Below are 12385 nucleotides of genomic sequence, written 5' to 3'. Positions count from 1 at the left end.
CGACGACCAGTTTTTGTTTACAGTTAGATGAGAAGTCCCTAATCCAGGTAGTCGATTTCTCGCTAACACCATAATATCTTAGTTGTTCGTCAATTTCTCGTGAGGAGCCTTGACGAAGGCTTTCTTGAAATCTAAAACTCAGCACCCACTTTGGTATTCCCTTCCCCAATTTCAGGATACCATGCATAGAAAGACCTAGTTGTGTTTCGCATGATCTGCTTTTCCTAAAAAGTTTGCTGTTCATGCATGAATGTATGACATGTTTTTTTGTGGATGAATGAATTTGTGGTTTTTGCAAGCGGGTTTTTTTTCTTTTATAAATTACGGGTGGTGTCCTAACACCCCCCGCCACACGCCCTTGCGGTGGCTTGCGGGATATTAAGTAGATGTAGATGTAGATGCTGGTAACCGCAGAGTATGTCGCTTTCGTTAACAGAGGCCATTATATTGCTAACAATGGTATTTTCAAAGAGTTTCAGGATATCGACATTAAAGAAATATGTCAGTTACTACTGGGGTCTTCCCTATCGCCGCCTTTATGGTGATGGATAATGTAAGCAAGCTTTCAATAGTGAGATATTGATCCTTTTTATATTCCCTTGTAAAAAAATCGGCTTTTAAGCAAGTGCGACGCCTTCCGAAAGTCCCTTCGGTATTCTAGTGGGGATTTCTTATGGACCTACGGAGCTGCTTATTTATCCCATCCTGGGACAAAATTATGTCGTCCTATGTTGCTCATGAACTCTTCAAATGTGTGAGGAGTTCGTTTTGGGAACCAATATTTTTGGTGTAGATGTTCTAAAAATATTTATCTATAATATTGATCTTTTTTACGTTGTCTGTAGCAATGTATTCCTGTGATAATTAATGAAACAGCTTTTGTGCGAGTCCAAAGTACACTTGCATTACAACAGCTGATATGGTACTATCCGTTATCGTTTAGATAATTAACAGTAATCCTTTAACCCATGGAATCAATATGTGTGAAAGCGGTGCGTTAAGATTGAAGTCTGTGTGTGATTGACCTGGACACTTTGAGCTCATAATCTTTGCTTGTTGGTGAGGGTTAGTGAATGTAAGCGAAAGGAAAAAGAAGAAAGGTATCCCTTGAGGAGAAATAGAGTACACCAATCGATTGTACAGCCTTGAGGAAAATTCTCTTGGATTTTATACATTCCTCGCTTAATAATTTAATCTGATATCACTCCTAAGTTGACATTCTTACGTTATGGCCAACACAAAATAAGTATAAACACGACGAAATAGTTAATTTATACTGGAGCACAGTAAATTCCCGAGGTCGATATGTCATTGATGTTCTGATTAATTGAGTTAATTTTGAAAAAAATTAAGAATTTTTTTCCCCAAAATGTACTCTATCCATCATATAACTCCGTGAGTTCTAATTTAAAAAATCTTTATCTAAAATTATGTCGCATTAAGTTACTCTTTGGGATTTCACCGCCTGAGTAAAGAGAGTGTTTGAAGAACGAGTATGTTCTAATCTACGTTAGCATTTATTCTGCGCCTATAAATTTTATTAAACATCTCATGGTGCACATTTTGCAAATATTTACTTATTTTAAAACTTCTCTCGTCATTAATTAGTTACTGTGGTCAGAGACTATCGAGGAAAGGCATCTATTATTACAACTACAATGTGATGAGGTTAGGGAACAGCTTTAAATCCCGTAATTAACCTATCTTAGGGCCTAATGGTTTTTCATAAAATAACTTTATTGATCCTGTCCCTTGAGAAAGTTAATTTGATTATTTCCTTTTATGAAGAACCTTATGTCCATTCCATCAAGGGTAGTGTTTTTTTAAGTATTTTTAAGTGTGCCCTTTTTTATTTTAAGTAAACGTAACTCTATTTCCATACATTTAATGTCGAAAAATGTTCGCATGTATACGAAATGTACGAGCAAAGAATAAATTTAATATATTATTTTAGTAAATTAATATGTAAACTAGTTAAAATATACTCGGAAGCTATTCAGATTACCGCCCATTAAGACATTAGTATTTTAAAAATTAAAGTCTATGAATAATAAATATCAAATATAACGAAATAAATTGATTCCTAAAATTATACTCGAGCTAAACGTTTCATTAATGAATTTTTTTGTCCAAACATAAGACATTAGGCTGCACGATACAATTTTGATACATCAAGATCAAATAATTAGGAGACATCGAACGGCTTTATATAATTTCTTTGCACAGCACATTGTTTACGGGCAGTTCAATAATGAGTGATAACTTTTTCATTATTCTCATACTTTATCATCCATATTATTTAACTTCATATCATATTGTTAGCCTATTGTGTAATGAATATGCGGTATAAGTACCATGGATCTGATTCTAGTATTGCGCTGACGGAAGCTGTTGGAATATAAAACGTTGAGTTTGCCTAAGCCAGCAGTGAAGGTAACATGTGACGCTGAAATATTGCTTTTATCTGAACTAATCGTCAGCCCAGACCAATGTACTTCTACAAGCGGCTTATAGAAAGTCTCTTCTTCCATATATAATATCTAAAAGATAGTTTAATATCATTAAAAAGGGTAGATAATTAAACTGAAAGAAAGGTAGACTCTGAGCCCCATTCAATTAGAGAAGCATATGGTGCAAATATCTCGTATTACACATTAAGCTGACGATTTAACATGGCATTATATGTTAGCGCAGTTAATACAAGAATAAAAAGTGTATGATCATTATTAATTAAGCATCCATCGTAGCTGTACCTTGAAGAAATTTTAAATGGATACTGACTTTTAATTGTTCTAAAAGAATAATGTTACTATATCACTTGGTAAAATTAAGTTCGAGCGAAAAAAAGCTCGTCCGCGTAGAGAGATTCATATCCAAATCGCATAAAGTCAATGGAGTGGGCGTTACCCAAAATGTCCCAAGGGACACTTTGAATTTCTCGGAAACCCCAGTAAACATATTCAAAGGTTTTGAGGGTGATGGGGACTCTTAGGATAAAAAAATGTGAGTGTGCGTGGTGTGTGATTAGTGAGTCACTGCTGCCCAACGCGCGAGAAACAGTTCTGTGGCATTCAAAAAGCAGCAATGGTGCCTTCGGGCTCAAGCTTTGGTCTCCTTGGAATTCCTTATCCATATATTCATCTTTTTAAGGTCTCGGAATATTTGCTCCTTTTGGGAATGCCTAATTCGGGTATGCTAATTCCAGGGGACAGAAGTTGATGTATGTGTAGGAAAAAAAAGAGACCGAATGATAATAATTTCGCAAAATATCCTAATATATAAGGCATTTCTACGCAAGGTTTATTAATTTCCAATTTATGAGTGCCTTGGAGTCTTGATAAGAAATTTCTTCCTTCCATTGGCAACATGCCGACGATCGCCAAGTTGTCGCGAAATTGTCGCTTCCGATGCAAGCTATGTCGAATTTTACTATAATCAGTCGTCTTTTGTCGACCACAGTCGCCGAAAAAGTCGACTATTGTCGCTCATCTAATTGAAGAGTAAGATAATTTTTCAACCCAAATTTATCTCCAATTTCTGGTACAGTCAAGGCTGTTTCCTGGATAAACAAATAATTAATGTTTGTTTAGAGCGCTCAGCCAATCGCTTTTTGTGGATTTTTTCTCGGCGCGCTTTTCAATAAATCGATTTACTTTATTTTTATGTATACATTGACAACATGATATGATAAATTGGAAATATATACCTTGCAACGCTCACATTTAATACAAATGAGCCACGTTTGACGTTAATTACGAACTAAGCCAACAAACTACTTTAATTATTATTTTCAAATTAAGCGTCGCTAATACCATTTCCCAATTTCCGGTCAGAGAGTTAATATGAATTCACTCACATTGGCTGTGTTTTAAGATGAAAAAATGATCTATACATTCTGATTGCAGCATGCGGTAATGTTGTGATCACTCATCAGTCACTTTACATGGATGTTTAAGATGGGCAATTCTAGAATTCGATCGACAAGTAAGCGACGCACCGGAAAAAATCATAATTTCTTTAATTGGATGTAATTGATACAAATATCAGATGTTTAAGAGAAATTAACAAAGACAAAGCTTAAAATTAATTTGTGTTCCCAAAATTTCAGAGTAAATTTAAACTCACGTTGTAGATGCATTCTGTGCATTGGATTTTAGAAGGACAGACATGAACAGCATACGGAGGGATCATAATTTAGGGTTGTTTTAATTTCTTAATAAATTACTTCCGGATGTCCAAACGAAAGCCCAACAACTGCTATGCCTACAAGATAACGGTCAGCGTAATTTATGATATGGCCGTTTTAAGTTTCCTCTTCTTGCTTCGCGATTTCAAGCAAACATATTAATAGTATTCCTGACGCTAAAGGCTCGATATTTTAGACATTTGCATTTATCACCACTAGGAGATTATATCCATATAACATTCCAACCTCTCTTGGTTTTTCACATTTGTTGATTCGCCGAAATCGTAATAAATCGCCCGACCGTCAACGATATAAAGTATAACGCGCTTGAACCCGGTCGTTAGCATGATGGAAGAATAGCAAACGGGCCAACTTCATAAGTTGCGCGATTTGATGTATTTCGGGGAAAAGATGCAAAGGACGCCATCCATATATTGCGCGCTGCGGAGAGACACTCGGTCGAAGGTGTTGCTGCACGGAATCAATCTCACCCTCGCTCGATCAAAGATGGATGGCACAACATTTCACCGAAGCAAATAACAGGAGACTTCTCGATAAGGGCGGGAATACAAGCCGTCCCCATTTCGACATAGGATCATCTGTTTAACCGCTCCTTGAGAATGCGTCACGCGTGCGATAGAGAGCCGATTCCGAGGAACGGTGAGTCAACGAGGAGGCGACGAGGGGCCTCAGGTGATCCCTTCCCCGAATGGCTATTGCTCACGCCCCCGCGACCCTCCCCGATCCTCCCATTCCCCCCCCCATGCCCCCCAGCTCAGGTCCGGCGAGACGTAACGTCTCCCCCAAACCGTGAAATAACGGCCCTCCTTTCTCGGGATCCTCGTTCGACATCCGGAAGAAAGAACATTTCATCGTGCCCTTTCCTCCTCTTCTTCGCCGTAGCGAGCAATAGCCAGCCAGTTTGTTTCCGTGATCGGAAAGGAAAACTGCCGTTGATTCCGGAAAGTAATATTCTTGTCCAAGTAATGTAGAATCCCGTCTAGAGGCAGAAACATTGTGCGTAATTAAGTATGAAGCACCAACATGGTGCTATGACGACTTCTGCAGTTGATAACGGACTTTCACTCTTCCGTTGCGACCTCGTTTATTTATATCCAGTAACACCAATAAACAAATTTCTTTGTGAACGTGTTTTCTCCGTGGCTTTCCAAGGAGGTGACGTAATAAACCTCCCCTGATCAGCAGATGCTTATGGGAAGGAGGAAATTCAACTGCAAAACTATCGCTGTACGCATTTAGAAAAATCGTTACTGAAAGTCTATGATGCCGTCATCGGTAGCGGATGAATCATCGAGGTCTGTAACCAATGTACGAATATTTAAATCAATAGGATTTACGTTACACTCACTTCGACTTTAATCAATCTCCCTCGTCTTTTGAATTTAATTCAACTAAAATATTTCTATCTTCTGTGTGCTTTATTACATCGTGAATCTAATTCGCGATCTTCTTGCACATTCTGAAGAATTGACGGAATCCGCTGACATTACAGAGCCAACTCGATTTTCCATATTTTCAGTGGACATACTGAAGAGTAAATATTATTGTCAACGATAGACATTGACAAGAAAAATATCCCCGACTGGTGACGGGAGTGCAGCGGAAATTAAGGCCGTCCAAGTAAGGCAGTCCGATCCAGCTTGTGGCTCACTCTCAGCCAAGGTACGGGGAAGTGGGGAACGATCTCTCAAGTGGGGTACGGCAGGTGCTGCGTCGCAGGTGCAATTCAAGCACTTGCACCCGTTAAATGATGCTGACGTGAAATCTTATGCTCCCGCTTCTGCTCCATGAAACTTTGCCGAAGAATTCATCGCGAGAGTTGCTACCAACCTGCAAATAGCCAAGGCCACTCACCGTGAAAGGTACGCGCTTCTGATTCAGCTGCATGACCAGAAACAAAACAATGTAAATTAGATGACCAGAGAAAAGTAGAGTAAGCGGTGAAGCGGGAAGAGAAATGGGGCTTGTTGGGCCATGAGGGCTTGCTAGAGAATATGCGCGGGAGTTTATTTTAGCTCCGGCTGGGACGCAGGAAGAAACTTAGTACGAGTTTGAGGCAAGGGCTCAGAATAAGCACCGAGTCTGGCTCCTTTCATCTAAGAAAAGAAATGTGCACAAGCCTCCCGCAAGTCATACACGATCAAAAGCACGCTGTGAAAAAAGATGCCGACTCTTTATTTTTGTTATTTAGCCAACCGTTTGAGGCAGGTATCTCCCTTCATTCCCTTCAAGATCTCTCTCTTGTTCCTACCCCTACCTCTAATGCCTAACATTTTCCCTTTTTCCACAAATTGCAACATTTCATCGCCAAACAAAATGCTTGGAATCCATCTTTCCAGACTCATTAGAATTTTTTTAAACAACCCTCTCTTTCCTCCCCCACTCCCACAATGACTAGTACTTCGTTTGTTTTCTTTTCCGCACATTTTCCATCCTTCTCCACACCCACATCTCAAAAGATTTCAATCTTCGCTTATCATCTTGCTTCAGCAAGACTAGTCTCCGTAATGAAACTTTTCTTAACCTCCATAATCAACGTCCTTATCATCAAATTCTCCGTCCATCTACATCTACATAATACCCCGCAAACCGCCGTAAGGGCGTGTGGCGGGGGGCGTCCTTGTGAAAACATCTTTGCCTAATGCAAGTTTTCTTCTTATATTCCTAGTAATTTGACCATAATGGTCCCAAGCACTTCCAAGGTTTGCCAAACTGTTCCGCCGACCCTCTATAGTGTTTGCCTTCCTGTTTGAATACTTATGCTTTCATCTTTCTTGAAAACTTCATAAGCTATGTTTTGCTTACAACGATTCTCATCCCATACCTATTACAATGATTTAAATACGCTACACCAATGACTTTAACCTATTGGCTGCTTGGCAAACTAAAGCTAAATAGACACATAACCCTTCGCAATTACGCTGAAAGAAGACATTATGCTTTTCCATACAGGATAGAGATTCTAATCATTTTCCTTAATGATGAAGGATTTCCTTACGCCTTAAATTGTGTATTTACTTATCAATTATTTCATTTTCTTAACCCTTATTCTTTCAGTCTTTCGAGATGCCCATTTTTCATCATTAAACTGTTTACGAGGCTCTTTTCGAGGTTATTGTAAAATATGTTCGATGAACACATTCGTAATTAGCGTGACCGAGTCCCATCCTGTCGATATTTTTCATTTATTCTGGCGTTGATGGTTAACGAACTCCCGCTCCAGACCGTGAAATTAAGCCCTAGGCGATCAATCCCCAGGACTACCAGACGGGGGGCGCCTTGGATCCGAGCCAATGGGAAAGTATATCCATGACCTAGTGGCCGTCAGAATTCAGCGCTCCCGACGTCTAGCCGAGTCTAACGAGAAAATCCCTAGTATTGTGAGCTCAAGTTGAGTTTATTTTGGGATCGTCTGTATTTTAAGGATGCTCGTACGTGTCGGTATGAAGGAAGTAGCACGTATATCTACCGACAAGTGCAAACGTGATTTTCGACCGCATTCGTTTCACGCGACTCTCCCAGGAATGTTTTTAAATTTCCTCGTGCGTGGCATTTTTATACTTTCCATTACCTGGGAAGGCGAAGGAATTAAGTGCGTTTTGTTACATAATTATGTGTAATGTAATATAAACCTCGTCACAAAATTATACAAATCTTATCAACTATAACCGGATATCCTGTCAATTCTTGATAAGTAGATTCTCTACCATTGTTTTCAATTTCAAATCGAGTATGAACCGTAGGCAGGCCTTTTGGAGGAATTTGGAGGAATATGTGTTACAATTCAGTTTATGTGAATACCATACATGGAGTACCTTATGAGAATTATGATAGCTCCTACTGAGTTTAAATTTTTGTTTTTATAATCGAGTTCATGGAACGCACTTTCCAGCTAGCTACTATATGAATGTTTAAATGGTGGAATGAAACAATTTTCGATAGTGACTGAAGGAATTGAGGAAAATCCATCGATCAACAAGGAATGGGGTAAAATAAGTTTGCTTGGAAATCCACTTTAAATTGAAGTATTTTTCAAAAAGTTCAAAGTGCGCTATTATATTTTGAGAGATCTTTTAATATGAGGAATTTATGATTTTACCAAATGCATTCACCAAATCATTTCCTTCTTTGGTTCAAAATTTATAAAAGAAGCTGAAAAATCTTGTTTTCTGAACTCAGAAGAAATAGGACGGGCACCATACAATTAATAAAAAGAAACTTTATTTTCAGGATTCAGGCGACGACAGGCGTTTTCCTTTCCCTTAACCCATTCTCTTTTCATTTAAAATTTCCTTTTCTTTATTATTAATGCTCTTTTGCGACTAAGATAATTATTAATTAAATTAATAATTATCTCTCTTAGTTCAAATTAATTATCTTAGTAGATAACATATAATAAAATTAATGAAGTGAAGGTCTATGGACACTAATTTCTGCCCCACTTGGTATTATGAAACCAATTAAAACGTTTTACTCGTTGATTTTTTAAAAATAAATTTCTTAACAAAAAATATTGCATTCAACGCACATCAAACATGGCGGTGTAGAGATATTTTATTACAAATAGGAATAGTTAAAATGAAACAAGGAGAGTTTCACACAATAGTAGATTTGAAAAATGCAATATATGAAAAAGAAGATCTTGATGGATTGTGCATACTTCGAGACGATAAGAATTTATCCAGAGCTTGAAAGAAGTGAAAATGGAGAGAGAAATCCCACGCGGATGACGAATAAACAAACACTCGGGTAAAATAAGGAGGGGATACTAGATCGAGAAGCCATCAGGGTCTTGGATAGCATCAGCCGGGGAAGAATGAAGGCTGAAGCGATTTTGGGGATAAAATATTGATGATAATGCATTGCTAATTTAACGGCTAGTTTTCAGAAATATTTTCGATCGATCTATTAATTATGTTGGACATGGCTAGTGACTTGGATTCAAACACAAAAGTTCCAAATCCATGTACGGGAGGAGGCATGTTTTTTGATAAATTTGAATACCTGTTTTTATCATGTATGAGTTCTAGTTAAGTGGCACTTAATTACGTGAAAGAAATGATAAATAGACAAATTCGTCGCGTAGAATTTCCAATTGACCGCAGGAGTCGATCTCCTCCCCAAAATCCACAAATGGAGAGAATTTTTAAAGAATCATCCATATTACTTACTCAATTTCAACTCGATTTAAAGTTATTTCCAAACTGCTACTCATCCATGAAACTGCTACACATAATTAAGACTGATGTCTACAATCTTCTGAGGCTTAAAAATGTCAACAATCTTCCAGAACGTAATACAATGCTTTCCCTCATAGAACAGAGTATGTTCGGATCATACCACTCACGGCATATTCGTCGAAGATCAATTAAACCATCATCAATATAAAGCAAAGGTATACCTCCAAAGAGATCAATTTAGACATATAAAAAACAAGAGAACAAGATAAATTATTTCGACATTTTGTTTAATTATATAGAAGAGAATGGAAGAAGATTAATGGACCTCCACCGTACTCCTGGGTTTGGGAAAGGCTTACAATAGCTTGAGTTTAAGGATTGGTTTAGAATTCACATTTACATATATTTCTGAAGGATATATGTGCTCGTTATATTTGCACACAAGAGTTCTCTCTTCTGTATAAAGACTAGACGACTAATTTCAAATATGGTCTCGGAACTTGAGTACAAGCAAAAGAAAAAGATCAAAGTATCTGCTCATTTATTCGTATCTTCAAGGTTATCACAGAGAAATCAATCAATAAAAACAACGAATCATCCCCGCTTCGCTTCGAGGAGATATGAATCACGGAGAGAGAAAAATATCAGCACTTTGCGTTTTGGCGACACTGTAGTGGCAAGTAAAGAAAGGAATCTGAAGAGAAGTCTTGTTTGTGTCGATAAGGTGACCATTACAAACTGAAGATGAACAAAAATCACAGTCATGGTGATTGATTGTGGAAAATAAAAGGCGAACACAAACAAAAATAAGCACAAGGTAACCTTGAGAAGTGGATTTGATAACATTTGGAAGATAGGAGCAAAAATTCTAAAAGTGAGGACAGTGCGAAATGCAAATGACAAAAAGCCATTATAAAAGAGAAACAATTTCCTGGCATTAAAGACCAAGTGCCACAAGGGCCAGGTCGAATCCCGGCGGTGGTTGGATTCTTCAGCGGTATACCGATCCCTAATGGAGAAACTATGTGGAGAGCGCTTCAAGCAGAGTACGAGTATGCTGCTTGTTGAGTGGAATTTTAACTGGACCCCTTGGCACCTTTCGAGTGGGCTAATTCTGACTTCGAGTTTCTCTCCATCGCCCCTTCTTTATTTCCTGAGAATTCATTCTCCTCCAAATCATCCATCTAGTTCTAATGAATCAAATAACCAACATACCCATCACCTTCCCTAATGACTACTACTGCAGTTAAACGCAAAGAAATAATAACGAAACATCAAAAAATTGAAGATATTTTGCACCAGTTAAGTTCTCAGAACATCCATTAAAAACCATATCATTAATAAAAAAGAATTCACAAATGGTTAACTAGATGGTTCGCTCAATAGATCGCAAGGTAAAAAAATTCAATTCCACGGATACATTTCTTCTTGCTTCCGAGAAATTGTCAGGAAAACACTATTTGAAACGACACGACATTTTGAAAGACTAATAATCATTTCGAGCAGAAAATAACAGCAAAATGGAGATGAATGAAAAAATGATGAAGGATGAAAGAGGATCAGCGGCGCGTGAGGGGGACAAGGAAGTCTAAGGAAAGCTATGAAAAGGATGGTGAAGTTTTATTGGACATGTTTAGAGGGATGACGATATTATCAAGACAGTGGTCGATGGGGACGTGAACGGGGAAAATGATAGCGAAAATCAAATAATGGACAGCCAAGAAAAGAAATATGTGGACAGAATGGAGAGATGATCGGATAGATACATCAAATCAATCTTAGGAATAATGACAAATGATGGTGATAACAAATGATAAAAGGAAAGGAAGAGATGAAATGCAGCTAATAATATGGAATATTTTAATTTTGTCATCCTGCAGTCATACCTAGAAGGACATGGCAGAATAGCAAAACAAAAGAGGGGATTCTAAAAGAAGAAATCTATTGAGAGCACGAACCATGCGTAAAAAGATTACAAAAACTTCGCCACGATATTCATGCTACAGGTACTCATTTAAGGATGGGAGAAAAGAAGGTTGGAAAAATGGAAAAGTTTTTTCTATAAGGTGAAGATGAAGTGGAAAGATTGAATAACCAGCAAAGAAGGTCTACCAAGAGAAGACAAAAATATCTTCGGAAAATTCCGAAATCATAAGGAATACACACATAAAACTTAAGTTATATTGCTGAAGACAGTTGTTGAAGGCAGAGTGATTTTAAGTACGGAAAAGGACGACACCATATAAAACGCGAAAGTGAATAAATGTGAAGACGCAAAGGAATAAGTCGTTTGTTAGTTTCGGAAAAAAATGAATTCAGATGAAAATAACAGGAGGAAGGGAATTGGCCATCGTTGATGAGTCACATGAAACAATTTTTTTTCGATGGTTGAGAAAACTGGTGTATCAGTTTCGTGCATGAACAATTTTCACCATCCAACGATAGCTACGTGAATACTTTTTCAGATAATTTCACGATACTCCGAATGTACATAATTAAACCAAGTCGACCCCTCCAAACGGTGGAAACTATTTCTCTTATACTTTCCGTGTGCTAGATGGAAAGTTGACCTTCGTCCTCAACTTCAACCTTTCCGTCCCCAAATCGGCAGGTTCCCTTCCCACGTCACTACCGCGTACTCATTTGTCCCCGGTTTCTGAGAAGTGACGTGGAACATGGGAGGCCGTTTCCTCAAAGGGTCCCACACTATCTCGAATTGTCGTCGCGAAGGGGAATGAATTGCGTCCAAAACGCGACTCATAAAACCCGTTCCCTTAAAAATTGACACGAGGATGGAAACCGTCAACTCATTTCCGGTAGTCATTCGTGGCAGGGGGGATTCGTGTGAATACGCCACGGGAGCGACCGATGAGTGAGCCTCGGGACTTCCTTTTTATTCCTGGAAAGAAAACGAAAAGAAAATGGATGGGGCGAGGGCACCGCCCCCGCACGCGCTCGCAATGTGGTAGCACTCCTAAAAGGAACGACGCGTGGGCGT

This window comes from Hetaerina americana, unplaced genomic scaffold (assembly GCF_022747635.1).
Source record: "Hetaerina americana unplaced genomic scaffold, ioHetAmer1.1.p SCAF_3, whole genome shotgun sequence".
NCBI classification, from domain to species: domain Eukaryota; kingdom Metazoa; phylum Arthropoda; class Insecta; order Odonata; family Calopterygidae; genus Hetaerina; species Hetaerina americana.
Note: the sequence above shows the minus strand (reverse complement) of the source record.